The 16507-nt window shown below is 53.6% G+C and overlaps 1 protein-coding gene across 2 annotated transcripts in view; it reads left to right on the top strand.

Moving 5' to 3' along the window:
• EPHB2 (EPH receptor B2) overlaps nt 1–16507 on the top strand; it is a 125698-nt gene that overhangs the window by 61961 nt on the left and 47230 nt on the right. The window lies entirely within an intron of this gene.

Raw genomic sequence — 16507 nt, 5'->3', positions numbered from 1 at the left:
GAAAATGCCCTTCCATTGGAGACTGAAAAGCTCGGTAGCTCAGTGATTCCTCATAATGAAGATTAGGTGAGATGATTACCAAGAGGAAAGCTCAGCCTCTAAAGGGTTTTTGATCTGCCAAAGGAAGGGATAGCAAGAGCTGGTAGGGTTAAACTGAAGCTAAACAAATTAAAAAATTAGGCATGTGTTTCTGAGTGATTAACCACTAGAGCAAGCTAATGAGATGAGGGACTTCCCCAGGTTTTGGAGCATGTCAGACAAGATGGTTCATTGCTGAGTGTTGGGCTTTAGCTGAGGACCAGTCATTGGGGTATCAAAGAGCACCTGGATGAGGGGCAGGACCCTGAACCTCAAATCTGTGCAAGGCTGGGGAGAGCCCAGCCCCAGAGGCGCTGAGAAGACCCAGCAGTGCCTGTGAGAGCAGTGTCCTCTCTGCTCTGGTCTGCTGGCAGCACCCACTGAGGGGACCTTTGTGCAGCCAACAGCCCTTTCCATGCCTCCCCATCCCAGGCACTGGGCTGCCCATAAAGAGGTGTGACAGCCTTGGCAGCAATGGTTCCTGCCTCTGGTGTCAGGGTGGAGAGACACCCTCCTCCACCACCTCCTGGGCTGCAGGTGGGCCTGAGGACAGCAAGTCTCCAGCACAGCATCCTTTAGATCATGGACTGTTTTGGCTTGGAAGGGATCTTAAAGCTCATCTCTTTCCTTGCACTGGTGCCATCTGTAATGCAGACCCAGAGCAGCATCCCAGGACAGCCCTTGCTTCCTCCCTAGCCCTGCTGCTGCATCCCTGCCCGTGCTCCAGCCAACCCCACCACAATTCTCATGTCCTGTCTGGCACCCAGGACCTGGCAGTGTCTCCTGGGTCAGATGGGGGAGAGCCCCAGGTGCCTCCTGTCACAGGTGCTGCCCCTGCCCTCCCGCCGGGCGGTGACAGCCCAGCCCAGCACCAGCGGCTCAGCATCCACACCCGAGCCCCGGGCTCCGGCAGGGCTGGGAGCTCTGCTCCGTGACCCCGGCCTGCTGCAGGGAGAGCAGCAGCGCTGGGCTGATTTGCCTTCATTAACCAGATTAGCTGCTTTAGTCTGCTGAAAGTGAGAGTTGCTCAGTCCCGCCTGGGAGAGCCGAGCAGGGGATGGATGGATGTCAGTGGGAGCGGGGTGGAGGCAGCAGGGAGCCTCTGCCTGCTGCTCTCACTGCTTCCCCTTGCAGGGACAGATTTACCCCTTCTCCTCCACCCTTTCTCCACCCCTTTTCTTTGTGCAGATGAAAAGCATTCGAGGGATTATGCTGTTCCAGTGCTGTCCCCCCATGGATTCCCTCCATGGATAGATCCCAAGCCTGAGTGTTCAACCACCCTCAGCTTTTCTGCGTCAGACAAAGAGGTGTGGGGTAATGGGTCAAATCCCTCCCTTGTTCAATTATTTCAATCTCCCCACCAAAAAAATGCCCTTTCTTGCCCAGCCAGGTCTGCAGTCAGCAGGGTGGTGCCTTCAAGGCAGGAGGTCTGGCAGGGCAGCGTAGGTGCCTGCACACAGAGGAAATGTTCCACAGCTGGGCAGGACCCCATGCCAGGAGCAGGACTCTGTGCTTTAAGTCTGTCCCCAGGTGGGGACGGGTGTGCTCATCACCACTTTACAAACCACTGGTGGACCATCCTGGAGGATGAAGGCTGCTCTCTACATCTGTCTCCAGACAGAAATCACCTCTCCAGATTAAAATCACCTCTCCTATATGTTTCATTGCTGTTGCCCTGTTTCCCCTCCAGGGAGGGGGAGCAGGATTGCCCAGGACTGACCTGAATCCACTTTGGGTCATGGAATACCCTTGAAGGATATGTATTCCTGCTCACCAAAAGTGAAGGTTGCAGTTTCCAAACTGGGAATTTGGTTGAAAAGAAAAGCCTGGAACAATGTGAATGTGTCTTGAGTTTGAGATTTTTTTTTCCCTTGTGGCATCTGTCATTTTTCTGGAGGAAGACAGGGATGAATGGAAGGTGCTCCTGCCCATGGCAGGGGAGTTGGAATGAGATGATCTTTAAGGTTCCTTCCAACCCAACCCATCCTGTTTCCTAGGGCTTTAAGGGACATAAGGAGTCAGGGGCAAAGCTGGGATGCAAAAGCCAAATCCCAGCCCTAAGCTCTAACCCTCCACTCTCTGCTCCCTTTCTGCATCACTACTTTTCATTTCTTGGTGCACTCCAGCTCTTTTTTTGCCCAAGGAGAAAAGGATCATGCAAATGATTTGCCCCAAGGGATTCCTGGAAGCTGTTTAAGCCAGCAAATGCTGCCTTCTCCCCAGCTGTGCCAGGCAACTCCATGTGCTCATGAATTTCCCCTCCCCTAAGTGCAGGAAGGGGCTGACAGATGTTAACACACGATCAGTGTCTCAGGAGAGAGGAATTAAAGCCACACTGGACCCTTCGAAGACGCACATTAGTGTCAGAAATTTCTAATCAATCAGCTGGGAGCCTCCTGGGGTCAGAAGCCTCTTTGAAATTCAAATGGAGAATGGCTCCTAATGGGTTTTATTTTGATTGCTATAAATTGATTAGCGTTAAGATAAACAAGTTTTGTTTCTTTCTGAAAGCTCTAAATACGCTCTGGGGGAGGAGGAGCAGTGGAGTCTGATTGCTTCCCATTAGGACATCCCCTCTTGGCTCCCACCCATCACCAGTTTGCACAGCCACAGGAGACACCTTTTTCCTCCAGAGCTGGCTAAAATGCAGAATCACAGCATGCTATGGGTTGGAAGGGACCTTAAATCTCATCTTGTTCCCCTCACTGCCATGGGCAGGGATTCCCTCCAGTAGCCTGGGGTGCTGATGTTGGGTGCATCATCCAAAGAGTTTCTCGTGGTGCTGGAGTAGAATACTGGTTAGAGAAGGTGTGAGCATCCTCCTGTGTTTTCCATGGTGAGATATGAAGGTGTAGCTTGGTTCTGGGTGTGTGGTAGGGAATGTGGCTGTATTTGAGGGATGTGCAAGGTTTGGGGGCTGGTACAGCCCAGCAGCTGGAATATCTTTGGGAGATGCTCCATTGCAGCTGCATTTCCTCTGGGTGACAGCTCAGCCCTCAACACTGTGACTGTCACCGGCACAGGAGCACTCTTGTGTCCCCATGACCCTGCTAGGGGCTGTGTGGGGCGGGCAGACCCTGTGGCTGAGGTGATACCAGGCAGCCAAAAAGCTCACAGGGGGCTGAAGTCAGCAGGCTGGGGGTGCAGTGGGGTGCATGGTACCCATGGCTTATGCTGCACTGTGAGTGGGAGTAGGCTGAGAGCTACTGGTGAGCTCCCTCAGCCCCTTCTGTGCTCCTGCACCTCTGTGTGAGCTCCCATCAGCCTCTGTTATCCCTACAGCCTGTGTGTTATCCCTACAACCTGTGTGTTATCCCTATAGCCTGTGTGTGATATCCCTACACCTCTGTGTGTTATCCTTACAGCCTGTGTGTGCGTCCCTACACCCCTGTGTGTGTATCCCTACAATCTGTGTTATCCCTACACCCCATGTGTTATCCCTGCAACCTGCGTGTTATCCCTATACCCATGTGTTATCCCTACACCCCTGTGTGTGTTATCCCTACACCTCTGTGTGTTATCCCTACACCCATGTGTTATCCCTATAACCTGTGTGTGTATCCCTACAACCTCTGCTCCTTACACCATGTGTGCTCTCTTTACCCCTGTGTGTAAAGTCCACAGTCTGTGTGTGCTTCCCATAACCTGTCTGTGCTTCCTGCTACGCCTGTGTGAGCCCCCTACAGCCCCACTGTGTCCCATACAGTCACCGTGTGGGCTCTCTACAACCACATATGGCATTCCTACAACCACTTGTAGAGTTCTTACAGCTGTGTGTGGAGTTCCTACAAGCATGTGTAGAGTTCTTACAATCATGTGTGGAGTTCCTACAAGCACATGTGGATTCCTGCAGTGTGTGCTCCCTGCAGCTCCCTGTAACCTTTTGTGTCCCCTGGAACCCTCTGCCTGCCTCAGCTCCTGTGCTTTGGTTCCTGCAGCCCTCGTGTGCTCCACACGTCCGTGTGTTCTCCCAGCAGGTGCATGTTCCCTGTAGCCAGGCTGCACTCCCTGGAGCACCAGCTGTGCTCCCTACACTCCTGAGTGTTGTCCCTACCAAGGATCTCAGTGGTTTTCCCATCTCCTTCAGCTTTCTCTTTATGTCTCAGCTCTGGCCACAGCGGTGGGAGGGGATCATGTCCAGGGAAGGGAATGGAGTGAGGAAGGGGCTGGAGCACCAGGAGCAACTGAGAGAGCTGGGAAAGGGGGCTCAGCCTGAAAAAAAGGAAGCTTAGGGGGGACCTCCCTGACAGGAGGGGACAGCCAGGGCGGTTGGGCTCTCCTCCCAGGGAACATTTCCTCTTCCCAGGAGGAGAGGAGATGGCCTCAAACTGCTCTAGGGGAAATTCAGGATGGATATTGGAAACATTCCTCATGATAAGGATGATCATGCATTGGTACAGGCTACCCAGGGCAGTGATGGAGTCACCACCCCTGGAAGTGTTCAAAAACCATGTGGATGTGGCACCTGGGGACATGGGTTAGTGGTGACCATGGCAGATCTAGGCTGACAGTTGGACTCAGTGATCTTAGAGGGCTTTTCCAACCTGAAAAATTCCACAGTTCTATCTCCTTTTCAAGGTTTAGGATGAGGAGAAACAAGGTCTGTCCATCTTGTGGAAGTCAGTGGGTGCCAGTTTTAGGGACTGCTGTGGGTGGGTGCTGGGCACCACTTGGCTTCCTGACAGTGGCCTGGGGGATGGTGTCCATGAGGGACATGGCCAGTTCTCCCAGGGGTGCTGGGGTGTCCTGCTGTGCATGGTGGTGTGGGGGGGACCCCCTGGCCGTGGGGACAAGGTGCTGACAGCACATTGGTGGTTGTGTCTCTGTGCTGGCTGGTGGTGAGGGTCTCAGTGGTGGTGGGGTGACACTGTTGTTGGTGACAGTGTCTCTGCAGGGTGGTGACAAGGCAGGATGTGCCCCTGGAGGAGGTGACTGCGTGATCCCATGTGCTCTGCTGCATGTGAAGCCCAGGAGATCAGCAGTTCATATTTCTGTACTGAACAGGGAGCTGACATTAATGAAGAGCTAATTAACATCACAGGGCTTGATGGCTGCGGTGTCAGCGTCCCTAATTAGTCTCGCACTAATCTGCTTTAATTAACTGTCCCTGTCGTGGTTTTAATTTAATTTTCAGCTCTAGACCAGTGAGAGCAGTCCTGGGAGCATCTGGGTTCCAGTACCATGGCACTGCTTGTGCTGGGATGGACTAGAGAGCAGTGGTGGCCAGCATGGGGCCCTGCTGTGCTCTGTGTGCTGCTGCTTCCCAGAGATGAGCAGTCCCCAGGGCACAGCCCCAGCCCAGCGTGTGCCCCCAGCCAGGCTGTGTGGGCTGGACAGGGCTGAGGGACACGCCGTGAGCTGCCTGCAGGAGAGGTCCTGGTGCTGCTTTGGGCATGCAGCCTGTTCTGTGGTGTGGTGATCCCTGCTCTGGGGCACAGGGAAAGGCAGGGGCTCCCTGGGACAGCTGTGCCTGCTTGGATTTGCTTCTCATTGCCTGGAGGGGCCAGTCAGAGAATCACAGAGTGGTTTGGGTTGGAAGGGACCTTAAAGCCCATCCCATTCCATCTCCTGCCATGGGCAGAGGCACCTTCCTGATCTAAACCTTGTTTGAACATGTCCAGGGAAGGTGAATCCACCACTGCCCAGGGCAGCCTGGTCCCGTACCCTTTCCATGAAGAAATTTTTCCCAATCCCCAATCTAAACCTTCCTTGGCATGACTTGATGCCATTTCCTCTTGTCCCATCACTTGTTACTGGGAGAAGAGTCCAACCCCTACCTTACAGCCACCTCCTTACAAGTAGTTGTTGAGAACATTGAGGTCGTCCCCTACTAATAAGGCAATTCCTTGTTAACATCCCTGCACTGCAGCACGTTCCTGCTGGGATGAAGGATGAGGATGTGTCAGGTTGGAGAGTTTCAGGGGTTTGCACTCTGCTGGTGAGGATTACAGCAGGAGAGGGCTGCGATGTGCATCCCATGCTCCCGCCTGGCTCTGCTCTCTTCTCTCTGCTCCAGTCCCACATCCTTCATCAATCAGAGCTCAAATCTTCCCAAACAGAAGTGTCTCCCCACGGGACCTTCTTGGGGCTGGGTTAATCTGTACGAGCAAGTGGGGCCTTGCAAACGGGAGCTGGCGCTTGGCAGCATCCCAGGGAGCTGCACAGTGCTGGGCTGGGCTTGCCCATCTGGATTAGTGGGGCTCTGCCATCTGTCCTGCTCCCAGCTCTGCCTGGAACTGCTCCAGGAGCCACGTGCTTTGAAGAAAACCCTTCTCCGACCACAGCCCCTCTTCCAAATATCCCAGCTGCTCTCACTGAGGCAGCGTGGCTGGCTTCTCCTTCTCTTCTGCAGACAGAGGAAATCCTGGTGTCGGCCCCAGACATGCCATGGGCTCTGGGAGTGGCTAACCTTGGGGAAAGGCAGTGAAGGTCCCTGGAGAACAACTGCTGGGACTCCTCTTAGCCAAGGGAGCTTGATGCTTGGGCAGTCTGAGGATTTTGAAGCCCAAATCTCTCTGTGTTTTCACACGGCTGCAGAGGGAAATTGTTGGTTGTGCCACGATGCCTGTGCAAGTTCTCACATCACATCCAGGCCTGGCCCAAGATGTTGGACGCTCTCTGCCTTCAAAGGATGCCAAAATGGTTTGGGTAGGAAAAAACCTTAAAGCTTATCTCATTCCACCCCTGCCATGGGCAGACACCTTCCACTGTCCCAGGTTGCTCCAAACCCTGTCCAGTCTTGCCTTGGACACTTCCAGGATTCCAGGGGCAGCCACAGCCGCTCTGGGCACCCTGTGCCAGGGCCTCCCCACCCTCCCTGGGAACAGTTCCTCCCCAATATCCCATCCATCCCTTCCCTCTGGCAGGGAAGCCATTCCCTGTGTCCTGTCCCTCCATTCCTTGTCCCCAGTCCCTCTGCAGCTCTCCTGGATCCCCTTCAGGCCCTGGAAGGGGCTTTGAGGTCTCCCTGGAGCCTTCTGTTTTCTGGGTGCCCCCCCCCCCCCAGTTCTCCCAGCCTGGCTCCAGAGCAGAGTCCCAGCCTTTGGACTTACTCCAGAAGCTCCACATCCTTCCTGTGCTGAGGACTCCAGGGCCAGAAGCAGCATTTAGTGGGGGTCTCACCAGATCAGACCCTCTCCATCTGAGATCCATTGCTGCAGCTCCATGCTGGGCTCTCACACTCAGCCTGGTCTCTGCAGCCCCCCCGCTGTTTCCCATCCTGCTTTCTCTGTGACACAGAATGCCAACACCACGTTGTGTAGAATGTAACTGGGAGGATGCTCTGAGTGTCTGAGTTCACCCTGCAGAGCCAAACAACACCAAGAAGATGTATCAGAGGACTTTACTTCAAGTCACTTGTTCTACTTTTCACCCCTGGCAATGGTGCCATCACCTTGGCCAGGAGAGCTGAGCACCTCCTGCCCTTGGAGATCCTTTGGTATGGTGTGATCCATGTGTCTGCTTCCTCAGAGTGGCCTCACAACGCTGGATTTCATCAACACCCGCAGCCACATCACAGAGTTTCCTTGGCTGAGCCTTAAAGCTCTTGGGTCCCAGTTATCTAATCCTGCTCTGGGAGCCCATAGCTGATATTCCTCCTTCTTCAGGAGGAATGGAAAATTTTAGGGAAGTGTTGGTTATGAAAGAATCCCTCTCCATGCATACACCATGTGATTAAATATCCCTTTCCTTCTGTGGCACAGTGGATGATTTTCCCATATTTTGGGGACAGGCCCATCTCTTGACTGTGGCTTCATTTTTCTTGTGTTCTTAAGGTCCCCGTTCTTTCCACTGCTTTTACCAACTGCTGTATTTTCTGCTGACTAATTTAAAGCCACTGCTACCAGTTCATGACTTTTTAAGATGCATTTTTACTCCTTCACTGTCATTTTTGGTTCAGAATTAATTTTTATTGTAAAAATATGAATTGCCTTTTTCCTGGGGGCAGCAGCAATTTTATTTGATGCTCTTTTGGTTATTATTCACAGTGGATTATTTGTACTCTCTGTCCTTGATGGCCTTGTTGGCATCTCTGGGAACCTGCTCCTTGCTCATGCTGGGGCTGGCAGCCAGCCCTTGAGTGCAGTGGGAGAGCCCTGGAAATCTGGGAAGCAGGGAAGACCCTGATTTACAGAGTTACTTCTAAACGCACAGAGGCAGGGGCTGGGTTCACACAGCTGGCACCAACCAGCATCTCCCAGCCTTCTCTTTGAGCGACCTCACATCTTTTCCAGCTCAAGTTCATGCACTGCCTTCCAGTGGGAGTAGGAGAGTCTGGGAGTTTGGAAGTTTGAAATCTGGTGGAAGAAAGCTTTCAGATGTGGAAGGTGCATTTTGATGGATGCAGGCAAAACCTACCCAAATAATGGGAATTATGAGCTGTTGAAAATTGCCTCTTCCCATCTGTTTTCTGGCATGCTTGGCTCTCAGATCCTTCCATTAAGCACTGCTCCTGATGGATTTAGAGAGATAATTATTTGCTGATGTTTTTCCCTCATCAGAGCATCCTTTTAGAGAAAGTTATCAGTGGAATGGGGGCCTGGGGACCAAGGGCTCAGCCTCCTCCCTCTGATGTTGATCCCTCACAGCTCTCAATGGTGCACGAGCACTACAGCCCAATGACACATGGAGTGCACGGGGAATGTAGACAGTGGAAATTGCTCCTGGGTGTTTGTTCAGCCATGAATTGTGGCAGTCATTACACTCATGCAACACAGGGAGGCTTTATAAAAGATTTCCTAGGAAATAATGTCTAAAATCCCTGCTTTAGCTTTCCTTACATGCACGTCCCTGGCACAGGGTGATCTTGACACAGCCACGCTGGTGGTTCTCATGTGCAGGATGGTTCAAGATGCTCTTTGGGACAAGTTGCAGGTGACATGGTTTTCTCAGACTTCATTGTACAGCCCCACATCGTATTTCCTGTTTTCTGTCAAAAATTCATGTGCTGATTTCAGCAATTTGTCTTCCTTCCATGGACTTCCTTGGTCAAGGGGCTGGAGCACAAATCTCATGAGGAGAGGCTGAGGGAGCTGGCAGGGCTCAACCTGGAGAAAAGAAGGCTTGGAGGGGGAACCTTCTCAGTCTGCACAACTCCCTGACAGGAGGGGACAGCCAGGTGGGGGTCAGGCTCTGCTCCCAGGGCACAACGACAGGACAAGGGGAAATGGCCTCAAGCTGTGCCAGGGGAGGTTTAGATTGGATATCAGGGAAAATTTCTTCACAGAAAAGGTGATCAGACATTGGCACAGGCTGCCCAGGGTAGTGGTGGAATCACCAATCCCTGGAATTGTTCAGTGAATCTGTAGATGTGGCACTTGGTGGTGGCCCTGGCAGTGCTGGGTTGACACTTGGACTTGAGGATCTCAGAGGGCTTTTCCAGCCTTAATGATCCCAGTCTTGAGGGACCTGTTTCAGGGAGCCCCAGCTTTTTTGGCAGATCAGGTGCCTGCAGACACAGCGATTTTAGGTAATCCTTGCAGTTGGCTTTGCAAGAAACAAGCACAGTGTTCCAATTTCAGCTCACTGCCTGGTGGAGCTGCTGCAGCTCAGGTTGCTGGGGAAGCCCTGAAAACGTCTGAGCACCAGAAGTGTGGCTGTTGGGACGTGAGGAAATCCAAGGTGGCAGGGCCAGATGGAGTTGTGGAGCAGAGCTGAAGTCTCAGGCTGGCACTGCAGTCCCTGAGCCATGGTGGTGACAGCACCGAGGGGCTCTGCTGTGGGAAGGGACCTCTCTTCAACTGGGATTGCTTTAGCAAAGGGAAAAGTGATTTTTTTTCCCAGTCTGCTCCTACAAACAATTCCTGGACTTAGAGAAGTGGAAGCTCAGTTAGCTGTAGGCAGCTGGAGTGACAGAAAAGCAGCTCAGTTCCCAGGGAGTGGCTGTGACCACCTCTGAGGATGTGGATCCCTGTGCTTCTGGTCCCTCCTTCCAGTACTTGACCTCCCTCATGGTGAAAAACGTTCTTGTGTCAAGCTGGAATTTTCCATGTGCCAGCTGGAGTCTTGCCCTCCTTCTGAGGTCTGGCTCCACCTTCCTTTCACCCTGCAGGCAGCAGCAAGGTCTCTCCTTTGCCTTCTCTTTTCCAGGCTCACATCCATCCTCAGCCTCTCCTTGCCCACCATGTGCCCCGGCAGCCTGGTGGCCTTCCCTGGAGTCCTTTCTTGTACTGGGGAGCCCAAACTGGATCAGCTCTTCATTGCCAGAGCACTTAGAAGCTTTTTTTGGAGGAAGGTTGGTTCTCCTTGGTTTTGCCTTTCAAAGGTCTCCTTCAAGGCATTTTGGGAAGCACAGGTGGACAGTGTGTGCCCTTCCCAGGCCGTGCTGCCTCCCCATAGCTTCTCTGCTCACTGCAGGCCAGGAAGGAAAGGTTCTGTGAGCTCCCCCAGTGACTTAACCCACCATAATGCCCATTTTTAATCACTCTTCTGCCAGTTCCACTCAGCACCAAGGGCTGACACAGAGCAATGTTGTCATCTGGAAAGTGGCTGCTGGCACCAAACCAACTGGCACTTTGAACTTGTCCCAAGTAGGTGTTAGGGAGCATTAAAATGTGATGATTAAACATGCCCACTTCCATTCCAAGGGTTCCTGGCCATCCCCAGCTCCACCTGGAAAGCTGCTTGTGCTCTGAGAAGGGCACATAGAGGGGGTCTGCAGGGCGCTGCAGGAGATGGGGAGGGGCATGTTGGGTGTGAGGGCTGCTGGTGCTGGGGGAAGTCAAGGCAGAGCAGTCTGGGAATTGTGCCATTGGCTGCACCCTGAACTGGGGCCGCTGGGTCAGGTGGGAATTCCTTCAGAGACCCCATCTCAGGCTCTGAAACTGCTCCTCCAACATCTGAGAGAGGGGAGTGGAGATGAGACAGGTACAAACAGTGAGCAGCCCCAGATGCCCTTGGAGTACCTGGAGGGGGAGGCACAAATCTGTCCCAGGTCTGATCCTGGCCCTGCTCACAGCTGGAAGTGTGCAGACCCTGCCTAGTCCGTGTCTGCTCTGGTGCCCCCAGTGTGGATCTGGTCCTGGGGTCTGTGCCCGTCCCCAGCAGCCCCACAGTGCCAGGGGTGTGACTCCAGACTGGCACCAGGACCAAGAGGGCTGGGGACACTGGAAGGGCTCTTGTCCAGGAAAAGCTCCTTTTTTGCTTTCCTGTTTCCTTTAGGATTAAAGTCGTTCTCCTTGGGCTGGAACCATGGAATGTTTGTCAAGTTTACGAGGGCTTTTAGAGAGGCTTTTAGAAAGAACATCCTATCCCTTCTTTTATAGGGCTGAGATAAGATTATCTTTGTTTTAACACCAATTAAAGCAGGAAGGGTTTATAGGATTAGGGGTTTTCCATCAGTGCAACTTTGATGTCACCACTTGCCTGCTTGGTTTGTTCCTTTCCCTGCGTTAAATCCTTGGGAAGTGTTCCTGTGATGGTTAACATCGCCTCCCTCCTGAAGCACAGCTCTCCCAGGCAGAAGCTTTGGGAAACAATAAAGCAAGACCAAACAATGTAACAAAATATGAAGGTCCTAAATTCTTCAGGGGACCTCTTGGAGAAAGCTGGCCCAGAACAGTCACTGTGTGAGTCTGCAGTGCTTCAGTGTTTACATCAAGAGAAAAGGGATGTGCTGCTGGCCTGAGCAGCATGGTTAAAATAAAAATATAAAATCGTAGACTCCCAGAATGGTTTGGGTTGGAAGGGACCTTAAAGCTCATCCCATTCCACCTCTGCCATGGGCAGGGACACCTTCACCTATCCCAGGTTGCTCCAAGCCCCAGTGTCCAGCCTGGCCTCAGACACTGCCAGGGATCCAGGGGCAGCCACAGCCTCTCTGGGTACCCTGTGCCAAGGCCTGCCCACCCTCACTGGGAACAATTCCTCCCCAACATCCCATCTAACCCTGCTCTCTGGCAGTGGGAAACCATTCCTTGTGTCCTGTCCCTCCATCCATTGTCCCCAGTCTCTCTGCAGCTCTCCAGGAACCCCTTTAGGCACTGGAAGGGGCTTTGAGGTCTCCCTGGAGCCTTCTCTTCTCCAGGTGACCCACCGCCTCAGCTCTCCCAGCCTGGCTCTGGAGGGGCTCCAGCCCTTGGAGCTTCTCTTTGGCTTTCTCTGGACTCACCCCGGCAGCTGCGTGTCCTTCCTGTGCTGGGACCCCAGAGATGCAAGCAGTGCCCCAGTGCTCCCCTGCTCCATGCAAGTCACCCCAGGGCTCCCAGGAAATGCTGCTGTCCAGCCCCTGGGACTCTGGTTCCTTCTGTGTGTGCCAAGCTACCCAGACAAGGTTTGGAGGCTGACACTGTGCAGGCTCTGGCAGTGACCTGCTCCCCCCATGCCTGGCACTGGGGCTGCTCCTGGGCCAGCATCACCTGGCATTCCTGGGGTGAGGAATGTCCTGCTTCAGGAGAGCACTGAGCTACTGAGCTTGGTCTTGGAGCAGCTGCATCCTGAGCTGCTCTTCTGCACAAGCCAGGAGTTTGAAGGCATCTGCTGCCACCAGCCCTGTGCTCCTGAGCTCTGAACTCACTCCCTCATTTCAGCTTCTCATGGAGGCTTCTGGAAGTGTGCAGTGAGCTGAGCTTCTGGGCTGCAGCCACTCCTGGTCTACAGCAGCATGATGGACACACAGATCCATGTCTCCTTGGGATAGAAACAGAGAATCAGGAAATCATTAAGGCTGGAAAAGCTCTCTAGGATTGAATCAAACCATTAACTCAGCACTGCCAGGGCCACCACTAACCCTTGTCCCCAGCTGCCACACTCACGTGTTTTTTGAGCACTTCCAAGGATGGTGATTCCACCACTGCACTGGGCAGCCTGTGCCATACTTTCCATGACAAAATTTTCCTTAATATTCAATCTAAACCTCCTCTGGTACAATTTGAAGCTGTTTCCTCCTGTTCTTTTGCTTGTTTCCTGGAAGAGGAGATTGACCCCAAACAAGGACAGGGAAGTCCTCTCCCCTTGTGTGTGGATGGCCCTGACAGGATAAATGCTGGATTATGGTCTTCTCCATCTGTACTCTGAGAATGTTGGCAACATCCCAGTCCCACGTGCTCAGGCAGGGACAGAAAATTTTACATTTCTCTTTAAGAACTGGACAGGCTGGGGAGGCTGAACCAGGCTGACAGGGCAGGTAAGAAATTCCAGGCATTTCTCCCTGACAGCGAATCCCATCAGCTCTGATGGATGTGCCCTCCCCCCAGCAGGACTGGGGACTCCCAGGTGTGCTGCCCACAGGTGTGCTGGACTCACCAGATGCCTGAACTTGGGAGCAGTGCTGGAAGGGAGGTGACCTTGTGAACCCTGGGAACCTGAAGGGGGGAATTTGCTGGGAAGCCCCTGGTACAACGCCTCTCCCAGGTGAGAGCTCAGCTCTGCTGCTGGAGCATAGCACTGGGAAAGAGCTGCCAGGGCTGGGATGAGGCTGGTCCTGCCCAAGGCTGGGGATGCTCTCAGGAGAGCTGGGAACTGTACCTGCCTGGATTTGGTGTGTCATGAGCGCTATTGGTTTGTCCCATGGTGTCCAAAGGCTGTATCCTTGATCCTTGGCCCTTGGCCTGGGTCTGTGGAGCTTTGGGCTGAGGACAGCCTGGCCAGAGGTTGGGGTGTATTTGCCCCTTCCAAGACCTTCCCGATGTGGTCTGTTTTGAGGAGCTCCCACAGCAGGGCATCACTCTGCCCTGCCCTGTCCTCTCCAGAGCTCTGTACACCCCAGGACCAAGTCCTATCACAGCCCCATGTTGTCCCAGCACTGCCACTCTACCTGGGGACCGAGGGACCCAGGAGATGGTGCTGAGAACAAGATTGTGAGCTCTTAAACTACCGTGAGCTGTGGACAGTCAGGGCACACGTGGAAGTCCTCGGCAGGGCACTTTTGAGGGAGCTGTGTCTGAGGGAGCCTGGGATGGAGCTGGGGGCAGCTGGGGTGGCTGGTGGGGAGCGTTGTTGCAGGGAACGTGGGGTTTGGAGTGCTGGCACCTCCAGCTGTGATGCCAGAGCAGCAGTGCCTGTGGGAAGGTGATGGGACCCAGGTGATCTCCTGGAGCTGCTGGTGAGGTGTGGGGTGTTGACCCAGTCAGTGGGGACATGTCTGCAGGCCAGGAGGATGCTATGCAGCCTGTGCTGTCTTGCTTCCGTTCCCATCCCATGGAGAATGATGAGGTTAAACAGGAACATTTGCAGTGGGACCATTTCTTTATTGACAATTCTGTAATCCACATCATGGAGGTTCCCCTCCAGTTAATCTCATTTAACCCTGTTTTCCCTCCCGTATTTCCCTCCCCTGCTCTCCAAATGCTGTCAGAGCTGTTGGCAGTGACAGCACCTGGCAATGGCATTAATTGCTTATCTGAGGATGAGGTAACAGTGCAGGCTGCTAATTAAATTTATCCCTAAGGAAACAGGAGGACCTGTGTGGCCCCTGGCACCTACAGGTCCCAGCTCCTCGCTCTTTCCCAGCTAGCAGCCAGCTCCAGGATCCAAGGGGCTCGGGTGTCACCACCTGCCTCCTCAAGGCCTGACTGACTCCTCTTCCCTGCAGCCCTCTGCAGGCTGGGGACACCAGTGGGGAATTGGAAGTGGATCCAAAGGCAGTGTTGCTGCTTTGGGTTGTCCAAAGGCCACCTTTTCACTAAGAGCACAAACCCCATTGGGTGAGGGACAGGGGACAGGAACAAGCAGTGGAGGGAAAAATTTACAAGTGAGACAAAGTGATACCTGTTTGGATACAGAATTGAAAACAAGGTGCAAGGGACAGAATGGAACAGAATATGGGAAAAGTGACAATATCATTGTAGCACCCACCTCCTCTTCCAAGCAGGTTATGGTTGATGAAAGGAAAAAGGGGGAAAATTCAGAGCTGGTTAGACGTAATAGTTCTGCACAGAACATCATAAATGGCTTTAAACTGGAACAGAGTAGATTTAGATGGGATATTGGGAAGGAATTCTTCCCTGTGAGGGTGGGCAGGCCCTGATACAGGGTGCTCATAGGAGCTGTGGCTGCCCCATCCCTGTCAGTGTCCAAGGCCAGGTTGGATGGGGCTTGGAGCAGCCTGGGACAGTGGGAGGTAATTGAACCTGAGATGAGCTTTAAGGTCCCTTTGAACCCAAACCCTCCTGCCAGTCCATGACTCCATGAAATACCCTACACACCAGGGACAGCAGAGAGCCAGAAGTGCTGGTCAGGGAGGGTCTGGGGTCTCATGTCCAATGTCTGTTTGCACTGGGGGTGCCACCAGCATGAGCTCAAGGCAGCCATGGAATTCTGCTCAATCTACCCCAAGGATGGAACTCTACCACTCCTCTCCCAGGTCAGCACCATCTTTTGAAGAAGTAGCTTTTCATAATGTCCTGACTGAACTTGTGGTCCTTGTCCTGTGTGGCAGAGTCTGGCACCCTGAGAAGTGTTTGAGCCTGTCTTCAGCAGTTAGATCCCCCCTTCCCCAGTATCCCCAGTTACCCCATCCAGCTCTTCCCACTTCTCCTAGAGCCTGTGCCCCAGGAATGACCATCTTGGTAACTCTCCACTGGACTCTCCAGCTTCTCCATATCACCCCTGAATTGGGCAACCCTAGGCAGCATCCCCAGTGCCTGGCAAGGGAAAGGAAAACATTTCCCCCAATGTCCTGGCCATGCTCCTCCTGGCTTGGCCCAGGACATTGTTTTCCTAATTCTCCATGGAAGCATATCTGTGGGACTCATTTTATGTGAGGTCAGAGTGGGAGCAGCACTGTGGTGTGGGGCCAAGGCACCCACATAGGGTTTGTGGAGTGATGAGGGTGCCAGTGGCAGCAGGGAGGGCTGTGGGGCTGGGACCCCAAGAGCATGGAGGAGGAGGAATCCCAAAAGCATGGAGAGGGACCCTCAAACCCACAGTGGAGGGCAGGAGGCAGGATGTGGCCAAGGGGATCAGCCCTGGGTCCTGCAGCAGCAGGGAAGCTGCAGAGCCAGCCCCCAGCCCCGGCCCCACAGGGAGAAAGGAGCCAGTGGGGAGATAAGGCTGGGGATTTAAGGCTCCTGGCAGATCCTGACAGCCAGGGCTGCCTGGTTTGCATCAGCCTTTTAAAAAGCCTCGCTGGAGTTCAGGGATCCTTGCTGCCAGCAGAAACAGGGCCAGGCAGAGGGGGTGAGAAGAATCCTTCCTTCCTCAGAGCCCTCAACATGGGCTGAAGGTGCCATTTTAGGGACTTTTATTGCAGGAGGGAGCTGTTTGCTCAGAGCTGTTTCCAGGAGGAGCCTGGGGTGGACTCTGAAGGCCAGGCCAGTTTGGGATGCAGGAGAGCCTGGTTGGAGCCTGCCCAGCTTGCTCTGGATTAATTAAACATTTGGTTAGAGAGAGGCAGTGAGACATGAAGGACAGGGAGCCCCTGTGCGGCCCCTCCTGCACATTTGGTCAAAGGCTTCCCCTGAGCCATGGGATGCCTTTCTCTGCTGAGCTG

The sequence above is a fragment of the Motacilla alba genome, chromosome 21 (genome assembly GCF_015832195.1).
Source record: "Motacilla alba alba isolate MOTALB_02 chromosome 21, Motacilla_alba_V1.0_pri, whole genome shotgun sequence".
Lineage (NCBI taxonomy): Eukaryota > Metazoa > Chordata > Aves > Passeriformes > Motacillidae > Motacilla > Motacilla alba.
The sequence above is the reverse complement of the archived record's forward strand: the minus strand, read 5'-3'. Positions and strand labels throughout refer to the sequence as shown.